The 25,806-nt window shown below is 42.0% G+C and overlaps 1 long non-coding RNA gene across 1 annotated transcript; it reads right to left on the minus strand.

Annotated features, from left to right (window-relative positions):
• Positions 1-877: 877 nt before the first annotated feature.
• Positions 878-16,654, minus strand: LOC105739724. The gene is made up of 3 exons (XR_001115666.2): positions 16,562-16,654; positions 3,353-3,450; positions 878-1,462 (listed from the first exon to the last, which is right to left on the minus strand). It is a non-coding gene; the product is annotated as an uncharacterized LOC105739724 (long non-coding RNA).
• Between the last annotated feature and the right edge of the window lie 9,152 nt (positions 16,655-25,806).

The raw sequence follows: 25,806 nt of genomic DNA on the forward strand, positions 1-25,806 counted from the left end.
GGATGGTCTTGATGTCCTGACCTCGTGATCCACCCACCTGGGCCTCCCAAAGTGCTGGGATTACAGGCGTGAGCTACCGCTCCCGGCCGACATTTATCACTTTCTACCTTGAATTATTTTTGCATTTGTATTTATATCTTTGAATTCTATTTCGTCTTTTTCCTGTTGTCCACTGCACTTAGCACAAGGCCTGGCCAACCTTAATGGTGTTGAATAGGTTGTGTGTGTGAGTGTGTGTGAGTGTGTGTGTGTGTGTGTGTGTGTGTGTGTGTTTAGACCATGCATTATGAAATCAATTCAAACCATTACCTTTGGGAATGCCATAATTATCACAGTCAGAATAATCTGCATAGATATCAGGAAATTAATCCTGATAATACCTGGTCTAAGCAACCAAACAAATTTTTCCTCATATGCTCAGCAATGGTTTACTAAGTCATATAATCTATCCTAGCAGTTGAAGGGGGAGGAAAAAAAACAAAGCAAAAATTACATGACTATCACATTTCCCCAGAGTAAGTGCCTTAGGCATTCATCTGCTGATTTATCTTCTACCATGAACATAGTTAAAACTAATTGTATTATTATTATTACTTATTAAAGGAAAACATAGGATTTCCCCCTTATACATTTCTTTGGGTTGACCCCAAATTTGTTTTGAGTTCTTTGCTATAATACGCACTCTAATTTTCCTCTAAACTTCTGGATCATAATTTACCCAGGTCATTAGCAATTTTCTTTCCTTATTGTATGATTTCTGTCTGCCTCTGGGTGGCTTTATTTTAATTAGAAAAAAAAATAGAATGGAAAAGTTTCAATTGTAAACACACAAAGGTTCTGTTGGCAAGTATGAGTTTGGCAGAAGAAAGACCCATGGTGAGTTTAGCTGCAGTTTATTGGCTCAAAAACAAGAACAATTTTGAAGGAAATTAGGATAGTTTTTTTAAAGTGACAATTTTCTCCATCAGGTAGATTACACTATTTCCTGTTATTTTATGATACCGATATTTCACTTATACATTTTCTCCAGAGCCCATAAAATTTTCCATCTGGGGTGCAGTTTTCTAACCCCTTTGTAAGCTTTGGATTGAGTTTCTCCTTTTCTTTTTTTTCCTCACTTACTTTCTTTTTTTTTTTTTTTTTTTTTTTTAAGTGTCAGTCTCCAGGAACCTTTATCAGATACCAGGGAACATAAGTTTACATCTTAGCTAAAGAGCTTATCCACTCACAGAAAGCTTCCCATAGAGCCCTGGAGGACAGAGGGTGGAAGTAAAAATCAGGCTTAACTACTAAAATTACCTCTGCCTGAAACTTTAGTTTATGCCTTGAACAGCTTACAACCAAAATCCTTGAAAATGAAGACTCAGTGCTTCCAGTCGATAGATGTTTTCCACACAGGAGATGAAAGAGCAGGTACAGCCCGGGTTTCTTTCAACAGGAAGGAAGAGCAATTGGTTGTGGTCTGTAGGAAAAGAAAAAAAGTAAATGTCCTTTAAAAGCTTAATAGTACCAAGAAGATCTTTTTCTCCCTTTCTCTCCCAGTGGAACCATAAAGTCCTCCCAGGCAAAGACCAGGCCGACAAAAAGAAAAAGAGAGAACAAAAGCTGAAGCATCATGTGGATAGAGTTACAGACTGATCACAACTCACGTGATGACATTTTATTACTGATGGAACAAAACGGGAAACAGTTATTGCTTAATGGACATTATTTCCTGTTTCTGGAATACAGTGGATTGTTTCATTCATTCGTACCACACAGCAGGTCAGTTGGCTTCCCAGCGCTCACCTTTGTTTATTGGCATGCAATGCTTTAACTTTTCTCCCACTGGACATATCCTTGCCCTGCCGCCTTCCTGTACCAATAGTTTTTGTCATCGCTTTCAGAATTTTAACAACATTCTGAGAAAGTTTGTTTAGAGAAAATATGGGAAGGATAATAAATGAATTTTCAAGTAGGAAAGCTGGGAGTGAATATTGGGTTCTAAAAGGTGAAGAGCTTCCTCTGTTCAAATGAAGGAGAGGATAGCCAGGCTGCTAGCTGTGGGATCACATCAGTGACCAGCAGCGAGTTTGGCACTCAGGCAGAGCACACATGGAGAGGGCTTGAGAATATCCCCATGAGTGTGCAATGAGACAGAGAAATGTAAGCTATGCCCAAGAGCCTCTTGTGGGCAGGATGCCGTGGCATTTAAGCCTCGATAACATTGCTTTCTTCCTTCTCAATGTTCTGGAGTATCATTTCAGTGTTAGGACTCAAGACTATCTGCTTCAATATACAGCCAAAGTTAATATGAAGGTTTACACAATTATCTAGATAATTCATACAAAAAAGAAAACTAACAGGGAAACAAAAGCTTCACAGTATCTCCATTCAAAAGCCATCCCTGACTGCTCATCCAACATCAAACTCAAAATACTACCTGACCTAGTAAATCCTTGATTCATATTTGCCCAGTGAATAAATGAATGGGATGAATGAGTAAACTGAGCAAATCACTGACTCTATTTTATTCTCCACTTTACTTCAATCAGTAGCACCTCGGCATATGAACTGAGACTTTTACAAAAGCAAAACCACTTCTTAAAATTACGGTGTTAGCCAAAAAACCGCCCAGTCTTATGGCTGCAAAAGTGTCAAAACATAGGCTCCTTCCTGGGAACTAACATTGTCTCTTGGAGAAAAATATCAGGTGGGAATTACCTGGAGAACAATTTACTAAAAGGGAGTCATTAACATCATGTTAAAGACATTGTTTAAGGAAGTAGCATATAATAAATGATTTATTCATTAATTTAAAATATCATTTTATCATTGCTCTAAATGGTTATATTTGGAGTGTGACTTTTCTCATTTATTTCTGTCCCCCATTTAGAAGTTAAATATTCTTATGACTTCGTTTAGCAAGAACAACACGTGTAAGTAAAATCAGGAAATACAAAAAGAACAAAAAAGAAAATTGCATTTTGTGCAGCTCCTACTGAGAGCTAGTGACATTTGTTTTCCCCAGTGCCCGTGCTGTCAGAAATCCTTATCCACACATCTCCCTTATTACTCTAATTTGTCAAAATGATGGGTAAGTAAGAAAATAAACCCTTTTTCTCAATCCGTAATCAAATTATTAAAGCAACATGTTTGTAGTTATTGAAGCTCCCTCCGGCCTTCCTCACACTTTGTGTTCTCAGCAAACCGAAATTCTCTGAATTAAAGTTCCCTGCTTGCAGCTCTCTTGTCTCTCTGTCTAAAACACAGTTCCTTTCTTGCAAAACACTTGTTCCTCGAATATTTATTTAACCTCTGCAGACTCAGTTTATTTTTGGCTTTATTTTTAGCAGGGGGTGGTGGCACGCACCTGTAGTGCCAGCTACTTGGGAGGCTGAGGCAGGAGAATCATTTGAACCCAGGAGGCGGAGGTTGCAGTGAGCCAAGATCGCGCCATTGCACTCCAGCCTGGCAACAGAACAAGACTCCGTCTTAAAAAATAAATAATAAATAAATAAATAAATACAATAAAAAACTCACACCATTAAACAACTCTCCATTTCTCCCCTCCCCCTGGCCCCTGGCAACCACCATTTTACTTTCTGTCTTTATTAATTTAAATATTCTAGGTACCTTTTATAAGCATCTAGAATATATGTTATCACATATATATATATGGAATCATGTGATATTTGTCCTCTTGTAATTGACTTATTTCACTTAGTATAATGTCCTCAAGGTTTATCCATGCCATGGCATGTATCAGAATCCCCTTTCTTTAGATGGCTGAATATTATTCATTCTATCTATCTATCTATCTATCTATCTATCTATCTATCTATCTTTCTATGTATCTATCTATCTGGATAGGCAGAGCTGTCCCATTGATGGACTTTTGGGAAGTTGTTTGTTTTTATTGACAGACGTTTGTGGATCTGTTCACTAAACCGTTGCCACCATGTAGACATAGTGTCTCTTCCCCCGAAAATGAATTACATTTTTACATACAAAAAAAAGCGGGGAATAGGTCGGGTGCGGTGACTCACGCCTGTAATCCCAGCACTTTGGGAGGCTGAGGCTGGCAGATCACGAGTTCAGGATATCAAGACCATCCTGGCTAACACGATGAAATCCCGTCTCTACTAAAAATACAAAAATTAGCTCGGCATGGTGGCGGGTGCCTGTAGTCCCAACTACTCGGGAGGCTGAGGCAGGAGAATGGCGTGAACCCTGCAGACAGAGCTTGCAGTGAGCTGAGATAGTGCCGCTGCACTCCAGCCTGGGCGACAGAGTGAGACTCTGTCTCAAAAAAAAAAAAAGGAAATAATTGCTCACATTACATTTCCCATAAAATGACCTTGTATGACCCAATCAATATACAAATATTTTGACTTTTCACTATTCAGGTGTCTGAATCATTAGATTCTATTACTCATTTGATGTAAATAAAAAGTTATTCAATTCCTAAAGATGTATTCACAAGCCAAACTCAACGTCCATGCTTTTGGAAATTCAAATTATAATACTATGGAGCTAGCTTTCAGATATTAAACCTTAAGGAAACACGCTTCTTAAAAAGCATATTAACTTAGCCCTGGTCCACAGCTGCGTTGCTCCAAGTACTTGTATACTAAAATTTGCTTTAAAAAGGAGCCAATTTCTTTCTTTTCCATATGTGATCTGTTACACTAGCAATATTCTAAGTGTAACAAGGGGCTTGGAAATGGGAAGGTCACTAATTTGGATCTAGTATTTACTGATAAAATACAGGACACCCAATTCAATTTGAATTTTAGATAACCAATGAAGAATGTTTTAGTATAAGTATGTCCCATGCAACATTTGAGACATACTTATGCTAAAAATTTCTTCATTATTTATCTGAAACTCAAATTTACCTGGACATTCTCTATTTTTATTTGCTGAATGGGACAATCCTATGTGATTCCCACCCTGATCTGTAGGAACTTGAGCCAAGAGACAGATGGAAAAGATAATTGAATGAAAGTGTGCCAACACTAGGGGGCGCTGCAAGAAACAGAGTGAGGCCATACTGGGAATTGAAGAAAGAACAGTAAGGTTCTCCTGGCTCCACCGTGAAGGGCACTTGAGGAACACATAGGAGAGGAGTGACTTCGGCATGTATAACCATCAGAGCCACATAAACCAGCCCCAGCAGGGACAGGGCGCAGCCACGCAGGCCGAGTCACTAGCAACCAGGAAGCCTCCAAGTCCAGCAGCCAGGGCAACAGAAGCAGCAGCTATGGCTACTGAGCAGCTGATCAGATGCTGGCCTTCACAACCACCAACAAAGAGTTTTACTGGCTTCCAAGAAGGACAACTGAGCCTCCCAGGGATCCTGCCAAAGAGGGTTGAGTGGATATCTGGTAACTAAGTTTCTAACAATTCTGGTGGAGTGGTGGGGGTACAATTCAAAGCATCTTTTTTTTTTTTTTTTTTTTGAGACGGAGTCTCGTTCTGTCGCCCAGGCTGGAGTGCAGTGGCGCAATCTCGGCTCACTGCAAGCTCCGCCTCCCGGGTTCACGCCATTCTCCTGCCTCAGCCTCTCCGAGTAGCTGGGACTACAGGCGCCCGCCACCACGCCCGGCTAATTTTCTTTTTTTTGTATTTTTAGTAGAGACGGGGTTTCACCATGGTCTCGATCTCCTGACCTCGTGATCCGCCCACCTCGGCCTCCCAAAGTGCTGGGATTACAAGCGTGAGCCACTGCACCCGGCCTCAAAGCCTCTTTATAATCCCACTAGTGTGGCCTCCTTCTTGCCCCCACACACAGACACACGCACATTCCCAGAGTGACGTTCTCAAAAGCCAAAGCTAACCAGACTTCTCAACAGCAGAAAATATATCATTTGCACTCCCACAACTTCCCAAAGTAGCCTTCTCCATGTTCTGCGTTGCTCTTCCCAACTTACCTTCCAACATAGACATCTCCACCAACTCAGACACCTCACTGAGCCCCCCGTCTTCCAGATAGAAGGGAAAACACTTCAAAGTTAAAAAGATATTTGTGATTCCAAAAATGATTTAAAAAAAAGGTCTGTGCCAAAAATAACAGAAAGAAAAAATTTGTTAAGATAAGTCTTACTGGCCAGGTGCAGTGGCTCACTCCTGTAATCCCAGCACTTTGAGAGGCCGCGGCGGGTGGATCACCTGAAGTCAGGAGTTTGAGACTAGCCTGACCAACGTGGAGAAAACAGTCTCTACTAAAAATACAAAAATTAGCCGAGCATGGTGGCCTATGTCTGAAGTCCCAGCTACTCCAGAGGCTGACTCAGGAGAATCACTTGAACCAGGGAGGCAGAGGTAGCAGTGAGCTGAGATCATGCCACTGCACTCCATCCTGCGCAACAGAGCGAGACTCCATCTAAAAAAATAAAAAACAAGAAAAGTAAGTAATACCAAATGCCAAAGTATCAGTTCTAAGCAAAATGTTCTTTTTTTCAGACACTTCCTTTTCTGGATCCTTAAGGGAAATACAGGAATTGTAAATAACAGAGTTGAAAAGCTAATAATCTCTTCGCATCTTCCCTCTGGCTTCAAACTTCACTCACGTTCTCTGTTCAAGAAACTTGGCAGCTTGGAAACCAGGTACTGAAAGTATGAGAAGCTATAGTGCTATAAGTGTTCACACATACTATAAGTGCGTACACATACTGTAGCTATCCACCAGCTGCACATACCTTTCCTTAGAAAATGGCAAATCCATTTGAAGTCAGGGCGAAACATTTAGATAGGCTTAACACTTATGTGTCCCGAGTCTCTCTTATCAGAGGAAGAAAATATAAAAATAACGAATCCTAGGCTTACGCAGTGACGTGGGCCACAAGCTGGGTGCAAAAACCCAGGCTTTGGGTTTAACCAACAGAGAAGTATTGGCTGGCTCTTTTGAAGACAATTACTCACAATGCATTGCTAAAATTTATTCTTGAGAACAAAACCAGAAAGAAGGGATGAATTGGGACATAGAAAAAAAAACTTAAGCTTGATTCAGCTATCAACCGAGAGGGCCTAGAATTGATGGTGACAGAGCAAACAGCAATTGTCCAGGGAGTACTTAAAACCACCTCTATGTGTGATCATTGCCTCTATGATATGATTTCAGGTTCTGGGAAATGTTTCTCACGTTGGTTGGCCATATATACCAGGCATTGCCAATATTAACTAATAAAGACATCTATAAAAAATGTATCCGGAAATAGAAAACAAATACACAAATACACCATATTATTGCAATTTATGTTTTCACAAAAAACTCCTGTCACTTTGCAACTTTGGTCAAAAAGATCTTCAGAGCATAACTCTAGGCAGAACTATTCCTGCTCCTGGAAAAGTGAACCACGGTTTACAGCCAACACCCCAGTCAGAATGTCTTGCCTTTGTCTAGTGCTTTGTAGATTACAAAACTGTTCTGTGAACACTTTCTCCTTTGATTCTCAGAATTTGTGTGTGTAGTGGACATTATTATTACTATTTTGTGTTTAAAGGACCCAAAGATCTTACCTACTTCTTCCAGCTTACTTCCCACCACATTCCTCTTATCTCTGCCCCCCAACCTCTCCAGGCTCCCTCTGGCCTTCCTCACACTTTGTGTTCTCAGCAAACTGAAATTCTCTGAATTCAAGTTCCCTGCTTGCAGCTGTCTTGTCTCCCTGTCTAAAACGCAGTTCCTTTCTTGCGAAGCACTTGCTCCTCGAATATTTATTTAACCTCTTCAGACTCAGCTTAAACCATGAGAAAGCTCTCTCTGACCCTTTAAGACAAATGTATCTCCTCTGCACTGCCATAGGCTCCTTCCTATAGGTCCCCTAAAACAGCTCTTATGGCACTTGGTTTTAATGACCTGCTTAATGGTCTGTCTTCCTCACTCAGCTTAAAGTCCACGAAGGCAGAAATCATCTCCAGTGCTGAAAAGATGTAGGTACCTAAAAAATATCTGTTGAAAGAAAGAATAAAGTTACTTCCCCAGGCTCACAGAAAGGTGAGTGTCAGACCTGGGATGAAAATTCAGATCTGATTCCAGTAAAGGGCCAGTTATGTGGTTGAATGATACGTGTGTTTTCAAGATGAAAGAGAGTATAACCATGTCAAAGAATATTCAGAATAACTAGGACCAGGTGAAGAATTTTCAGTAAATATTAATCAACAAAATGTTAAAATTCACTAGACAAATCTGGGATATATCACCAAACTATTCACAATATGCCAAAGTCACACTCTTGACCTTCTTCTAGTGGAAACCACAGCTCCAAGAGGAAAAACACAGTATGTAATCTAAATGTTGGCCACAATGTGCCTTGAAAAGCGTCAAACTGGAGCTTGACCATCATCTTGTCCCTCAATTAAGCAACTTTGTGTTAAATACAAAGATGGTGCTGCTGGCTCACACAAAGTTCTTTGCAATTTGAACACATGAGCTCATCCCTGAACAAGGTGAAAGTTGCTTCTGATATTGTCTCAGCATCAAAAACTTGACCAAATTAGTCAACATTCTTCACCAGTATCAAAGTCATCTTTAACTTGCGTATTTGTCTGCAGCTGTTATATCATCTTTCTGTGTCTTTCTCCTTGGCTGTTCCTTCGTTCATCTAAATTTGCATTCAGGCCCTCCTTCTCCACCAAATGTTCCGACTGCTTTCTTTTTTCCCCCTTGGAACAGAAGCATATGGCTTGCATCTGAAATCTATCTCTCTCATTTCTTTTTTGGCCAATCCGGTTAAACAATTGGCTCTACTTCTTTTCTCCACCAAAATGACTGGGTGTTTCACTTGCTTACCCAAAGGGTAGAGTTATCTGACTTTAAGCAGATGAGCCAACATTAATTTTGCAATTTGGAAGCTAAACTATTGTCTCTGATCACAAAGTTTATAGGCGTTAAAATGAACTCAGCTCAACCAGAAACAATTTCAAATATTTTCTGCGACTTCAAAACAGAAACTTCTAAAAAGATAGTTTCATTACTTTTAGGGAGACATTTAAACACTACCTCTTCATATTTCCTTGGAAGCGAAAAATAATACATTTCATTCCAAAGAAGAAAAAAATGGGAAAGGCATTTTTGTCCTTTCTATCCATTCTTTACTTCCTAAGAGCAAAAGAGTAAATTATCAGATTGGCAAGCATGGAAAAAGGAACTGAACACTGGCAAGAATGGAGGAAAGGGCAGTGTAACCAGCCCCTTCCAACAGACTCCAACATGTCCGAATTTCACTCCTTCCTTGGGCAAGCAAACTAGGGCAGGGGGAAAGCCTGCAGCATTCTTACTGTGCTGTCTGCAGCTTGGTGAGTACATTGGTTCAACTCATGGAGAAGCAATTAGGAAATCTAATTATAGCCTCTCCTCCAAGCCATGTTTTCGAATCTGCTATTTCCAGTACAAAAAAAGACTGATATTCATTTATCTTATCCCACTAGCTATCTGGTTTAGAATTTAGAGGGAGACAGGAGAATGATTCATTACCAAATTTCAACATGTGTCTAATTTTCTGTTCCTTGGCTGATTACGTTGCCTACATCTCACGGCCACCAGAGAAATGCAGGCGTTTATAATCTTACATACCATAGTCTGAATCCTGCTGCTTACAGGATTTGTGAGCATGGGCTAAACAAATTAACTTCTTTATGCCTCAATTCTGTCACTTCAAAACAGGACCAAAAATAGCTACCACATTCTGTTTCTACAAGAATGTAATGAGTGAATTATATACAGTTTCTATCTAGCTTGGTACCCGATACAAATAGGTCTTGGTAGCTCTGTCACTTACAAACTATAAGATGCTTTCCCAAAGTACCCATAATGATCAAACTAAGCAGAGAATAGAGGATGTTATCGGCATATAGTGTGGAACATTTTTTTTTTTTTTCTGAAGAGAGGGTGTATTATCTAAAAGAAACATCCCAGGTGGTTCAGATTTACTAAATACTGTTCAGCTCCCTCTGTCTTTCCTTCTGGGGATCTCTTGCCATAGTACTGCTGAGAAAAGAGTGTATAAGAAGCTCCTTTTTATTGTAAAGCTAGAAGAAATGGCATAGCACCTGGTCACCCATTCTAGTGGCAATGAAACAAAGAGCTGTGATCTTCCCCTCAAGCCTGCAACAGGGTCTTTTGAGAACCTCATGAGTAAAGCCTCTGAGATTTTCAGCTCACGTGAGCAAATCCAAAGAGTTAGATAACTGAGATAAAGAACTCTGGTAGACTAAGTGGAGGCCATTGCATTTGAACAAATACCTATGAAAGGTAGGAATATTCTTTGAATTTTTTCCCCTCCTAGAAACTGAAACTAGGGGTATTTAGGATCTCTTTATCCTGCCCTCTTGTGCAATTTCCTTTTCACTCTCAAATTCTTTTTGCTGTGCTTGTCATCACTTCATATTCTATGGACTGTATAAGCTGTCCTTTGTTCCTGCTATTTTAAGCTTCCTCCTTATCGCGGGACTGACAGTCTTAGCATCAGGTTTGAAACCCCTAGACAGGCTGGAGCCACACTGCAGAATCCCAGCAGAGCTAAAGGGGTCCTTTCTCTTTCCCGAGGTGTTTTCAGTTTCTGAGGTTCAAATCATGAAAACGAAAGAGTTATTTCCTTTAACAGAGGCTCTAAGAGCATTTTTATTCTAACAAAATGCTATGTTTTAGTAAAAGAGGCTGGTTGGAGATTGCCCCTGTAGTAGTTTCCTACAATGAGAAAAACTGGCTTCAAATGGCAGTTGTGTGTACCATGTATGCATTTTGATTTTTCTGATGCTACGTGTCCATATTAGAAGGACGTAACATAGTTAGCTTTTGTTTGAACACAGGGTCAATCTTATCTACATGTAGCAGCTATCTAAGGCACTTGAGTCTTTCTTACCTGCTTGCTGGTATCTGAGGTTCCCTCAGTAGAAGAGAGACACTTTCAATTCCCAGTTAGCAATAAGGATTAACACTGAAAATGAAAAAAGAGTGGTTCTCCACCTGGTCTATTTCCACCTCAGTACACCTGAAGGATATGACACACGTACTAGGAGCTTATGGTAACAGTCAATCTCACCAGGTTGAGGTTAGGAGAGTGAAGTGCTTTCAGAGGGTAAGATTTGATAAGGAGATAGGATAAGATAGGAACTTAGTCACTGTTTATTAGGAAATATTGGGTGTTCCATACAAAAGGAGGGATTTTATACATTTTTAATTCTTATACCTTCTTCATGAAGTATTAATATACTGCTTTTTTTTTTTGAGATGGAGTCTTGCTCTATTGCCCAGGCTGGAGTGCAGTGGTATGATCCCGGCTCACTGCAACCTCCACCTCCCAGGTTCAAGCAATTCTCCTGCCTCAGTCTCCCAGGTAAGCCGGATTACAGGTGCATGCCACCACGCCCGACTAATTTTTGTATTTTCAGTAGAGACGGGATTTCACCAGGTTGGCCAGACTGTTCTCAAACTCCTGACCTCATGATCTGCTCGCCTCGGCCTCCCAAAGTGCTGGGATTACAGGCATAAGCCACCATGCCTGGCCAATACACTGCTTTTAAGAAGAGAAAAATGAGTCTTAGAGTGCTTAAATAACATGATTGCACGGCTGCTGACTCCAGAAGTCTTTAGTCTTTCTGTAACATCCTCCTCTCCTCTGCCTGTATATCCTGCAAAAATGTTCAAGACCCACAGCTAATAGTCCAAGTACTAAAGAGATGGGCAATCCTAACCCTGCTGCCTGGGTTGGTACTTTTCAATGGTGACATTTTGGAAGTATCCCTAGAGCTTTGAGCATAATGTTTCTGTCCTAACACTGTAATCAAGTATGTTAAACATGACTCAGAGACGAACTAATAAAAGTGCTCATGAAACAGACAAAGCAGCTTGTTCACTCCCATGGACATATGAGAGAAAGGTTGGACCACCACTCTCTAGTCATAAATTATGGTCAGGCTATCAGACACTTGCAACTCAACAAGATCCTGCTCTACCCACCAATCTCCCAAAAGACAAGCTAAATTCCTGGTACAGTTGTGGGCAGTGATTCTTAAAGTGTGATCCCTGGAGCAGCAGTAGCAGTATCACCTAAGGACTTGCAAGAAATGCAAATCCGGCTGGGCGCAGTGGCTCACGTCTGTAATCCCAGCACTTTGGGAGGCCGAAGCAGGCAGATCACGAGGTCAGGAGATCGAGACCATCCTGGCCAACGTGGTGAAACCCCGTCTGTACTAAAATACAAAAAATTAGCCGGGTGTGGTGGCGCACACCTGTAGTCCCAGCTATTCAGGAGGCTGAGTCAGGGCAATTGCTTCAACCCGGGAGGCAGAGGTTGCAGTGAGCCGAGGATTGCACCACTGTACTCCAGCCTGGCAACAGAGCAAGACTCCTTCTCAAAACCAACAACAACAACAACAACAACAAAAAGAAATGCAAATCCTCCCACCAATCCCAGGTCTACTGAATCAAAAGTTCTGAATCAAAAGTTTTCCAGGTGATTCTAAGCATATTAAAGCTTGAGTACCACTCAGCATCACCTCCTGTACCTTGATAATTTCAGCCATCATTGGTCCAGTCAATCAGCTAAGCCACAAAAATTGAGCCATTACCAGCTGTACCAGTCTTGGTAGCTGTACCATTCTATCTCTAGAGAGATACAATCTTCTCTATCCTCAAGAAGTTACATATAGACTTAAAACAAGTTAAAAAAAAAGTACGTAACACCATGCTGCACTGTGTATAGGCCAGACTCATACAAAGAACCATGTGACTATTACATATGGTTAGCAGAGATCAGTCAATTCCAATTTAGGTGTGCAGGGAAAATGCATATTTTCTTTCTTTTCTTTTCTTTCGAGACAGAGTCTCACTCTGTGGGCCAGGCTGGAGTGTAGTGGCACTATCTCGGCTCACTGCAACCTCTGTCTCCCAGGCCCAAGCAATTCTTCTGCCTCAGCCTCTTGAGTAGCTGGGATGACAGACGTGTGCCACTATGCCCGGCTAATTTTTGTATTTTTAGTAGAGGTAGGGTTTCACCATGTTGGCCAGGCTGGTCTCAAACTCCTGACCCGCTTCGGCCTCCCAACGTGCTGGGATTACAGGCTTGAGCCACCACGCCCGGCCGGAAAATGCATATTTTCAAACTATGCAAAAGATCTGTGGATCACTAAACATCTATGGCAGCCAATGGCTGTCCTGATGTTAATTCCTTGAAAATAGGGTGGCTCTTGGAGAGAGCATTAAAGACATGAAACTCAGAATTAGAAATAGCTTCAGATTTTACTCATAATTGCCTTTGGCTGCCAACCAAAGGCTTGTGTGTTCAGTGAGGGGAGTATTTTTGATCATCATCAAGCCATACTGCAGATAGAGATCTCCGCATTAAAGAATTTCAGTCTCAGGGTTTAGACAGATGGCTATGCAGGACAGTCACTATAGTAGATAAGAGAGTTATATCTTGGACTTGGCTCAGGCAGAAAAGATTTAAGTATTGTACTTGTTCAACAGAAAACTGGATATTAATTAGCCATTTATTATGTGCTTTATGTATACAGAACACTTACTGGTTATAAGAGGTAGTTAAAACAGCACTCACTTTTGAGAAGCTCAAAAATGCCATTAAGATGTCAAAAACAACAAATAAGCAATTAAAAAGTACAAAGGAAGACATGTGAGTACAGAGTGAACTGTCTGAATTGAGTAGAGTTATCTAAGGAGTGACTAGAAACAAATTATGTTAGTGAAGGAGAATGCAACTAAAATATAAAAAGTTAACAATAAGGAAAGGAAAATAGAAAGGATGATGATTGAAGACAGGAGGAACAAACGATATAAAGAATATGGAGAAGCCAGGCACAGTGGCTCACATCTGTAATCCCAGCCCTTTGGGAGGCCAACGTGGGTGGTTCACTTGAGGTTAGGAGTTTGAGGCCAGCCTGGCCAACATGGTGAAACCCCATCTCTACTAAAAAAAATACACAAAAAAACAAAAATTAGACCAGTGTGGTGGCAGGCACCTATAAATCCCAGCTACTGGAGAGGCTGAGGCAGGAGAATTGTTTGAACCTAGGAGGCAGAGGTTGTGGTGAGCCGAGATCATGCCACTGCACTCCAGCCTGAAAGACACAGTGAGACTCTGTCTCAAAAAAAAAAAAAAAAAAAAGGAGATGGAGAGTATCAATCTACTTGAAATCTACAGAAAACGGATCAATTTCTAAAGAGAAATGGAAAAGGACCTAAAAAGGTCAATGAGTTGGTAACCTTGAGTTCTGTTATCTTAATTATTTAAAGTAGACATTCAGAATTCAGTACAGAATTCTGGATAGCATAATGCCTTGATAGAAAGTATGCTTGAAGACAACTTCCTGTTGTGTATCATCTAAATAGAGCTATAGGAGAAAAACAGCCCAACTCTGTAAAAGGTTCTACACAAATGTTGAGAGCAAGAGGGTCGCCATCTTACTTTGTGGTTGCGGAGTGCAGGGGAAGGAGAGAGAACTGAAGAAATGCACAGAGAACAGTGAACAAGCCATGCAGAAGAGAAGCCAAAACCCAGGGCTTAGTTAGGTTGTCTTAACCCTAGCTGCACAATAAAATCACCAAATAGACCGGGCAGGGTGGCTCACACCTGTAACCCAAGCACTTTGGGAGGCCGAGGCGGGCGGATCACGAAATCAGATAGAGACCATCCTGGCTAACATGGTGAAACCCCTTCCCTACTAAAAATACAAAACAAACAAACAAACAAAAACTAGCTGGGCTTGGTGGCAGGCGCCTGTAGTCCCAGCTACTCGGAGAGGCTGAGGCAGGAGAATGGCGTGAACCCGGAAGGTGGAGCTTGCAGTGAGCCAAGATCGCATCACTGCACTCCAGCCTGGGCGACGGAGAGAGACTGTCAAAAACAAAACAAAACAAAACAAAACAAAAAACACCAAATAACCGACCCAGACCAATTAAATTCTAGTCTCTCCAGGCTGAGATGATATTCGTCCTTTAAAAAAAAAAAAACTCCTCACACATTTCTACCATGCAGCCAGAGTTAAGAGGCACCAGCCTAGTGCCCAGGAACACTGCAGTGGCAAAGATTATTAGGAATCAATGATTTTATTAAACTGACCTGCTTAGTGAGTTGGTGGCAAATTCTTTCAAGGTAGATGATCTGTAGGGAGAAGGAAGTATGGACGTTTAAGGCAAGAGATAGAAAGTGGAAGTTACTAACTTACAGGGGACTTTTTTTTGTTTTTGAGATGGAGTCTTGCTCTGTCACCCAGGCTGCAGCGCAGTGGGGCAATCTCGGCTTACTGTAACCTCCACCTCTCGGGTTCAAGCCATTCTCCTGCCTCAGCCTCCGAAGTAGCTGGGACTATGGGCATGTGCCACCAAGCATAGCTAATTTTGATTTACAGGGGATCTTTAAAGCTGTGTTAGCAGGTACCTCTAAGAGACTGCAGAGAGAACAGAGAAACTAACACAGATTTGTGGACCGCTGCTTCCATGGTTTATCAGAGCAATGAGTGGATATGGGTAAATAAAATGGGAAATCAGCAAACAGGAATCAAAAAGCAGTGGTGAACCTTCAGTCATCAATCACATGCAATGAAAAGATCACTTGTCAATACTGAACTCTGACTTTTTGCATTATTTTCTTCCTTCCCTCCCCTTCTAAATGGGCTTAGCTTTACCAGGTAGTCTCCTAGCTTTGTAGAATTTTTCCTATAAAATGCTTGCCAAAAGAAAGAGAAACACTTGCCTATCTTTTCATGTCTGCCCTTAAATATGTGAGTGGCACTTCCAGTGGTGTTTTCCTCCGTCTCTGCTCTATTTTAGCTGACTGTTTCCTGCTGCTCGAAATTAGCCTGCCCCTAACTGTATAGATTACTTAGGTATGGCTTGCCTAGAGTAATAGATCCTAGTATTACAAACTTTTGAATAATTCCTATCCACTAAAGTTATTTAATTTTAATTGAACTGAGCAGAGTAAACTGACCTCTCCCAAATATTAATAAGTCAGATTGAATGAATCTTTCTGGGTTTTATTCTGCCTCTTAGCATCAAAGCAGAATTTTCCAAACTTGAAAATCTTAAAAAGAGACCCTCTGTTATAGTCCGTTTTTAATATCTGCTTAACTTAACTCATTCTTAAATAAATAAGTGGTAAAAGGAACAGGACTACCATCATCCGCTTAGGTTAATCATTGGTAGTAGGAAAAAATTGCTGAGTCAGCCACAGTGATGACTGTGCTGGTTAAACTCTCACAGATCCTCACGGTTAATGACCACGATTGGTGAAGCAGTTCTCCAATATCACCTTTATTGTCTGTATGAAATCCTTCATATTTTGTAAGAGATGTAATTTCACTCTGTGTTTACATGGTATTGTCAACCACCAACAGTCAATGAGAGACAGACAACATAAGATGGACAGAGGTGGAACAGAGACGATAGAAACAGAAACCAGGGCCACTTTGCAGGGGAGAGAAAGTGCAGCATGGGTTAGTTCCATAAGTGGTCAGTTCAAATGTGAATATTTTTACTTTATGATCACTCATTCTTCCCAGTGTAATCTTGTAACTTCTGGGACTCACACAAATCATTTTTTAATGAAAATGTACTTACACTGTCTTATATATTGTAGTATTTGCATTTTTGAGTATATACTTCTTGATTCTGTAGTTAATTTCATCAAACATATCTTTCTGATATGACTCCTGTTTAAAAAAAAAAAGTGAACCTTTTGAAACTTGGGCCTGATCAAGCTACTTCTTGCTTAAAATACTTCAGTGGTTTTCCACTGGTTTTTAGGAGAAACACCAAAATCCCTGATAGGGCCTACAAGCCAAGCAGTGTGTGGCCACTGCCTGCCTTGGAACATACTCTACCTTGTCCTTTATATTCCAGAATTTGTAAAATGGCTCAGTAACAGGCTTAATCACGTTATTACATGATGTTCTCTCTTGTTCTCCCAAATTTTCATGTAAAAATTCCTTATACAGTTATAATACACCCTAAACGCAAGGTATTAGTTAAATTCTTATATATTCCACATTTTTATATAAGACTTTAAGAAAACTTCCTCAAAAAGAACTTTTCAATTAAAAATTATTTTCTCGCACAGTAGGTTAGTCCTTAGGCAGACTGTTTGTGTTGCTATTTAAAATGCCATCTTTTTCTTTGCCAATTTTGTTTTGTTTTGTTTTGTCTCCCTCACCATCTTTTCACTTGTCGTTATCTCCTGCAGCACTCAAACTTGTTGCTAAAATTTGGTGAAAATGTTTGACAAACTCTATCGTGAATAACAAATAGATCTTATTAAATTTGAATTCTGAAGTCCGATCTTGGGTGACCTCCTTTCTCTAAGTGTTCATTTTTCAATTATGCCAGACTGGGGTAGGGGAGAGGGTAAGAGGTAGTATTTATTTCCTATGATTACACAAGTAATTTATTCTTTGTAGAACATGTGCAAAGACTAAAAATATATAAAGAAGCAGAAAAATAGTCCATAATCTTAACACTCAGAGACAACCAATGATAATACCCTGGTGTGTTGACTGCTCCCACTCTGGTGCCAGTCACCAGCACCTTACACTGAAACCAACCCAACAGTCCCATAGATCAGCAGTCCCCCAACCTTTTTGGCACTAGGGACTGGTTTTGTGGAAGACAATTTTTCCACAAACCGTAGGGGGTGGGCAGGGGGAGTGCCAGCAGGCGATGGTTTCAGCATGATTCAAGCACATTACGTTTATTGTGCACTTTATTATGCTGGGGAACTGTTGGCATAATTGTGTTTTGAAATGTGAGAAAGGTGAGATTTGGGAGGGATCAGGGGCAGAATGATATGGTCTGGATCTGTGTCCCCACTGAAATCTCATCTTGAATTGTAATCTGAATTATAATCCCCACCTGTTGGGGAGGGAACTCATGGGAGGTGATTAGATTACAGGATGGTTCCCTCATGCTCTTCTTATGATAGCAAGTGAGTTCTCACAAGATCTGATGGTTTTATCAAGTGCTTTTCCCCCTTTGTTCGGCACTTCTCTCTCGCCACCATGTGAAGAAGGACACATTTGCTTCCCCTTCCACCATGACTGTAAGTTTCCTGAGCCCCTGTGGAACTATGAGTCAGTTAAACCTTTTTCCTTTATAAATTACCCAGTCACAGGCAGTTCTTTATAGCAACATGAGAACAGACACAATTATGCCAACAGTTCACCAAAGTCTTAACTCATTTCAGCATTAACCCATAAGTCTTAAGTTCACAGTCTCATTGAGACAAGGCAAGTCCCTTCTGCCTATGAGCCTATAAAATCAAAAGCAAGTTAGTTACTTCCTAGATACAATGAGGGTACAGACACTGGTTAAATACACCCATTCCAAATGGGAGAAGAAGTTGGCCAAAACAAAGAGTCTACAGGTCCCACCCAAGTCCAAAATCCAATAGGGCAGTCATTAAACCTTAAAGTTCCAAGATGATCTACTTTGACTCCATGTCTCACATCCAGGTCATGCTGATGGAAGAGGTGGGTTCCCACAGCCTTGGACAGCTCTGGTCCCATGGCTTTGCAGGGTACAGCCCCCTTCCTGGCTGCTTTTGAGAGATGACAGTGTGCTGGCAGCCCTCGCAGCCCTTGCTCATTCTCAGTGCCTCCTTGGCCTCAGTGCCCATTCTGGCCACACTTGAGGATCACTTCAGCCTGCCTCTGCACCGTGGGAGCCCTTCTCTGGGCTGGCTGAGGCTGGAGCTGGCTCCCTTGGCTTGCGGAGAGGTGTGGAGGGAGAGGCACGGGTGGGAACTGGGGCTGCATGTGGCTCTTGTGGGCCAGTGTGAGTTCCGGGTGGGCGTGGGCTCAGTGGGCCCTGCACTCAGACTGGCCGGCCGGCCCGCAAGCCCCAGGCAGTGAGGGGCTTAGCACCTGGGCCAGCAGCTGCTGTGCTTGATTTCTCGCCAGGCCTTAGCTGCCTCCCTGCAGGGCAGGGCTTGGGACCTGCAGCCTGCCATGCCTGAGCCTCCTCCTCCCTGCCATGGGCTCCTGCATGACCCAGGCCTCCCCGACAAGTGCCGCTCCCTGCTCCACGGTGCCCAGTCCCATCGACCACTCAGGGGCTGAGGAGTGTGGGTGCATGGCGCAGGACTGGCAGGCAGCTCCACTTGTGGCCCTGATGCAGGATCCACTGGGTGGAGCCAGCTGGGCTCCTGAGTCTGGTGGGGACTTGTAGAAACTTTATGTCTAGCTAAGGGATTGTGAATGCACCAATTGGCACTCTGTATCTAGCTCAAGGTTTGTAAATGCACCAATCAGCACTCTGTGTCTGGCTCAAGGTTTGTAAATACACCAATCGACACTCTGTATCTAGCTAATCTAATGGGGACGTGGAGAACTTTTGTGTCTAGCTCAGGGATTGTAAACGCACCAATCAGCACCCTGTCAAAATGGACCAATCAGCTCTCTGTAAAACAGACCAATCAGCTCTCTATAAAATGGACCAATCAGCAGGATGTGGGTGGGACCAGATAAGAGAAAAAAAGCAGGCTGCCCGAGCCAGCAGTGGCAACCCACTCAAGTCCCCTTCCACACTGTGGAAGCTTTGTTCTTTCACTCCCTGCAATAAATCTTCCTACTGCTCACTCTTTGGGTCCACACTGCCTTTATGAGCTGTAACACTCACCGCGAATGTCTGCAGCTTCACTCCTGAAGCCAGCAAGAACATGAACCCACCAGGAGGAATGAACAACTCCAGACGCGCCGCCTTAAGAGCTGTAACACTCACCGCGAAGGTCTGCAGCTTCACTCCTAAGCCAGTGAGATCACGAACCCACCAGAAGGAAGAAACTCTGAACAAATCCAAACATCAGAAGGAACAAACTCTGGACACGCCACTTTTAAGAAATGTAACACTCACCGTGAGGGTCCGCGGCTTCATTCTTGAAGTCAGTGAGACCAAGAACCCACCAATTCCGGACACACTTTCATGGGCTGGCATTGTCTAAGGCTTTTCCAGTCTCACCATGCAAGCTGTTGGTGGATCTACTGTTCTTGGGTCTGGAGGATGGGAGGATGGGGGCCCTCTTCTCATAGCTCCACTAGGCAGTACTCCCGTGGGAACTCTGTGTGGGGGCTGTGACCCCACATTTCCCTCCCACACTGGCCTAGCAGAAGTTCGCCATGAGGGCTCCTATCCTGAAGCAAACTTCTGACTGGACATCCAGGCATTTCCATGTATCCTCTGAAATTTAGGTGGAAGTTCCCAAACCTCAATTCTTGATTTCTGTGCACCTTCAGGCCCAATACCTTGTGCAAACCACACAGGCTTGTGGCTTGCACCCTGTGAAACAATAGCCTGAGTTGTACCTTGGCTCCTTGTAGCCACAGCTGAAGCTAAAGCACCTAGGACACAGGGCACCATGTCACAAGGCTGCATACAGCAAGGGGGGCCTGGGTCCAACCTAGGAATGCATTTTTTCCTCCTAGGCCTCTGGATCTGTGATGGGAGGAGCTGCCATCAAAGTCTCTGACATGCCCTGGATACATTTTCCCATTGTCTTGGTGATTAACATTTGGCTCCTCCTCATTACTTATGCAAATTTCTGCAGTTGGCTTGAATTTCTCCCCATACAATGGAGTTTTCTTTTCTATTGCATCCTCAGGCTGCAGATTTTCCAAACTTTTTTTGCTCTACTTCCTCTTGAACACTTTGCTGCTTAGAAATTTATTCTGCCAGATACCCTAAATCATCTCTCTCAAGTTCAAAGTTCCGCAGATCTCTAGGGCAGGGGCAAAATGCCACCAGTCTCTTTGCATAACAAGAGTGACATTTACTCCAGTTACCAACAAGTTCCTCATCTCCATCTGAGACCTCCTCACCCTGGAATTCATTGTCCATATCACTATCAGCATTTTGGTCAAAACCATTCAACAAGTCTCTAGGAAGTTCCAAAGTTTCCCACATTTACCTGTCTTCTTCTGAGCCCATCAAACTGTTCCAATCTCTGTCTGTTACCCAGTTCCAAAGTCACCTCAACATTTTCAGGTATCTTTACAGCAGTATCCACTCTCTGTGGTACCAATTTACTGTATTAGTCCATTCTCACACTACTATAAAGAACTTCCTGAGACTGGTTAATTTATAAATGAAAGAGGTTGAATTGATGCACAGTTCTGCAGGGAAATTTACAATCATGGTGGAAGGGGAAGCAAACACATCCTCCTTCACATGGTGGCAGGAGAAGTGCCAAGAAAAGGGGGAAAAGCCCCTGATAAAACTATCAGCTCTCATGAGAGCTCACTCACTATCATGAGAACAGCATGAGGGGACCACACCCATGACCTAATCACCTGCCACGAGATCCCTCCCCAACATGTGGGGATTACAAGTCAAGATGAGAGTTTAGTGGGGACACAGAGCCAGACCATATTACACACATATGTTTATTACAGCACTATTCACAATAGCAAAGACAAGAAATCAACCTAAATACCCATTAATAATAGACTGATAAAGAAATATGTGGTGCATATACATCATGAAATCCTATGCAGCCATAAAAAAAGAATGAGATCATGTCCTTTGCAGGGACATGGATGGACCTGGAAGTCATTATCCTTAGCAAACTAACAGGAACAGAAAACCAAATACTGCAGGTTCTCATCAGGATGCAGAAGGGAACAACACACACTGGGGTTTATTGGAAGTTAGAGGGTGGAAGGAGGGAGAGGATAAGAAAAACAATTAATAGGTACTAGGCTTAATACCTAGGTGATGAACTAATCTGTACAACCAACCGCCATGGCAGAAGTTTACCTATGTAACAAACCTGCAATGGTACCTCCAAACGTAAAAAAGTTAAAAAAAAAAAAAAAGAAAAGAAAGAAATTGACCTTTCTGGTCTTAACGCTTGAAACATATTTGTTTAGTCTGAGTTCCTACCTCAGAAAAGGGCCTTCAGAGCTCTACAAAAAAGTACCAAAACACTGAAGCTCACCAGATCACCACATCAAAACAATGAGATGCTGGACCCCTCATTCATCATGATTGCTTCTTGCCCTTCCCTAGTTCCTGTTTTCTTGCACATTGTTACATTTCTTCCCTGCTACAGAAAGCCCTAGTTTTAGTCCATCATGGAGATGGATTTGAGACTGAGTTCCCATTTCCTCAGCTGCAGCACCCAATTAAAGCTTTCTTCCTTGGCAATAATTGACATCTCAGTGATTGGCTATGTGGCGAGGTGAGAAGTAGGAACTAGACCAAACCCCTAATGTTTCAAAAACAACACCTGGAGTATTGCACCGGGCCCTCTGAACTACCCTGTCTCATTTTGTGATCCACGGAATCTTCCACATGCTGTTTCTCAAACAAGCCATGCAGCTCCTGTCTCTTTTGCCTTCTACTACAGAAGCTTCTTTCTCTGGAGAAACACGTTTTACTCCCTTATCTCCAGGTTTCTGTCCTAATGTTCCCACATCAGACCTTTTCTAACTAGCCTATCTGAAATAGCACCCTCCCTATAAGCACTTAGCACTATCTGATTGTGTGTGTTTTTATGTACATGCTTATTTATTTATTTGCTAATCGTCTGGCTCCTCTCACCACAATGGAAGCTTTATGAGGGCAGGAACTTAGTTTTTGTTCACTGCTGTATTCACAGCATTTAACATAGTCACACATAGACAAGTCACAGGCCCTCAATAAATATTTGCTAATGATTGAATGGAACAATTGATATTTTCATTACCATGTCTTCTTCCAAAACATGTTGAAATTTCAGTTCTCCTTGAATGATCTCAAGTGCAACTCTAAATCTGGGCTTGGTTTACACAGCTATTCAGGCTGAGGTGCATCTATCTGCAAATGGTCAGGTTTCTAGATGGGCTATAACAAATGCAGTTCACTTTTATTTTTTTTTTCTGAGACGGAGTCTCGCTCTGTCACCCAGGCTGGAGTGCAGTGTCATGGTCTCAGCTCACTGCAAGCTCCTCCTCCTGGGTTCACGGCATTCTCCTGCCTCAGCCTCCCAAGTAGCTGGGACTACAGGTGTCTGTCACCACGCCCGGCTAATTTTTTGTATTTTTAGTAGAGATGGGGTTTCACCATGTTAGCAATCAGCAATAAAAGTGGCAGCACCACAATGTCTGGAAGATCTTCATTGGATCCTTTGTGGATGGTAGTCTTATTTCCATTTCTCTTTTGCAGGACTCCTGACTGGCTCATAACTTTTATTCTTTTCTCTGAACAATCCCAGATTATGCCTACTTCACTTTTTTTTTTTTTTTTTCCTGAGGCGGAGTCTCGCTCTGTCGCCCAGGCTGGAGTGCAGCAGCGTGATCTTGGCTCACTGCAACCTCCACCTCCCGGTTCAAGCAATTCTCCTGCCTCAGCCTCTCGAGTATCTGGGACTACAGGAGCATGCCACCACGCCCGGCTAATTTTTTGTACTTTTAGTAGAGATAGGGTTTAACTGTGTTAGCCAGGATGGTCTCGATCTCCTGACCTCGTGATCCACCCACCTCGGCCTCCCAAAGTGCTGGGATTACAAGCGTGAGCCACCACGCTCAGCTGGCAACTTCACTTTAAAACTGACATTCTATAATTTCCCATTAGTAAAGACTGATGATGATGATGATGATGATAGGTGAAATTACATTCTATTACAAAATTACATATTTGTGTCCCCACCCAAATCTCATCTTGAATTATAGCTCCATAATCCCCATGTGTCATAGGAAGGACTGGAAGGGAGGTAATTGAATCATAGGGGCGGGTTTTTCCCATGCTGTTCTAGTGATAGTGAATAAGTCTCATGAGATCTAATGGTTTTATAAAGGGCAGTTCCCCTGCACACATTCTCATGCCTGCTGCCACGTAAGATGCACCTTTGCTCCTCCTTCACCTTCTGCCATGATTGTGAGCCCTCCCCAGCCATATGGAGCTGTGAGTCCATTAAACCTCTTTTTCTTTATAAATTACCCAGTCTCAGGTATTTCTTCATAGCAATATTAAAATGGACTAATACATTTATCTAACTATTTAAATCTTCTGGCAGATGCAATTTTGTCAGTCATAGCATTTATTGACCATCATGTGACAGCATGCCAGGTGCTGAGGGAAATCATAAAGGTTTGCGTTATAATGTAATTAATGTAATTGTCTTGGCCATGAAAGATGTTCAATAAATGTGTTGATTGATTCATTATTAAATCCTTTGGTTTCTTTGTTCATAATCCTATTCAGTTTTTTTCTGTTAATTTTTATTCCAAATTCAAGGCATATTTTACAAAATCTCTGATCACAACCCAAGGAAAATACATAATGGCACAAATTAGGAAATTAAAAAAACAGATAATAAAAAAAGCATGGTAATATTTCATTTGAAAGCATAAAATAATTGGGAAACTAGTTCACTGTCACCAAAAAAGAACATTTTGTGACTGCAGCAATACAAAAAAAAGGTAAAAAAAAAAAAAAAAGTATCTGTTCCCCTTGTGCAGTCAAATTCTGTAACTTACACTCAACTTATTTAGACTATGTGATAATTCAAACAAAGCCTGAATTGAAGTGTATTTTTGCCCCATATATATTTTAATCTATTCTGTGTGAGTGAGTGGTATAAACAGGAGTTTAAGTGAATATTTAACCTACTTAAGGGAATGTGGCAGGCAGTGCTGGCTGCATATTCAGTATGCATTCTTCCAATCTTCATTACTAACAGAGCCCAGATTTTGTTTAGGGCAGCAGTTTAGCCCAGTAAAAGTGTTCAGCTTTCCAGACTCTTTGCAGCTCAGGGTGCTTTTCTTACCCAGCACAGGACATTGAAATTAAAGTGCAAGGTGATAGGGTTGTTTTCCTAATAAAAAGACCAAGCTCAGCTGGCAGGCATCTTTTGCTCTTAGCTCTGCTCCCTTTTTCTCCATCCTGAATAGAGATGCAATAGCTGGAAGTGAAGTAGTCATCTATGCAAGGATGCAAAGCACATGGTTAGAATGATGGGACAGAAAGTGTGAAAAAGTCTGTGCCCTTGGCTGGGCACGGTGGCTAACACCTGTAATCTCAATGCTTTGGGAGGCCAAGATGGGAGGATTGTTGGAGCCCAGGAGTTTGAGACAAACCTGGGCAACATAGCGGAGCCCTGTCTCTTCAAAAAAGAAAAAAATTAACCAGGCATTGTGTCATGCACCTGTAGTCCCAGCTACTTGAGAGGCTGAAGCAGGAGGATTACTTGAGCTCAGTTTGAGGTTATGGTGAGCTATGATCATACCCCTACACTCCAGCCTGGGCAGTAGAGTAAGACCTCAATTCAAAAAAAAAAAAAAAAAGAGGCTGTGCCCCTGATGGTTTCCTTGAGTGACTGCCAGCTCTGAACTGTCAAATTTCTGTTACACATAGCCAAACACAGTTCTAACAGATAGGATAATCTCCTGATCTCCTGAAGGTTTCATTTATGTGCAATTGGATATAGACATGACAGACACATTATAAATAATTCATATTTTCTTTCTGGTTGTATGTGTCAGGCTCTACCACTCTATTAGTCTGCTTCCAGTCACTATTATTTACTATAAAATTTTCCTTCTATTTTTTTAAGACAGAGTCTTGTTCTGTCACCCAGGCTGGAGTGCAGTGGCGCGATCTCAGCTCACTGCAAGCTCCGCCTCCTGGGTTCATGCCATTCTCCTGCCTCAGCCTCTCAAGTAGCTGGGACTACAGGCACCCACCACCACGCCTGGCTAATTTTTTTGTATTTTTAGTAGAGACGGGGTTTCACCGTGTTAGCCGGTATGGTCTCGATCTCCTGACCTTGTGATCCACCCGCCTTGGCCTCCCAAAGTGCTGGGATTACAGGCTAAGATTTTCTTTCTTAAAAATAA

The sequence above is a fragment of the Nomascus leucogenys genome, chromosome 5, assembly GCF_006542625.1.
Source record: "Nomascus leucogenys isolate Asia chromosome 5, Asia_NLE_v1, whole genome shotgun sequence".
Lineage (NCBI taxonomy): Eukaryota > Metazoa > Chordata > Mammalia > Primates > Hylobatidae > Nomascus > Nomascus leucogenys.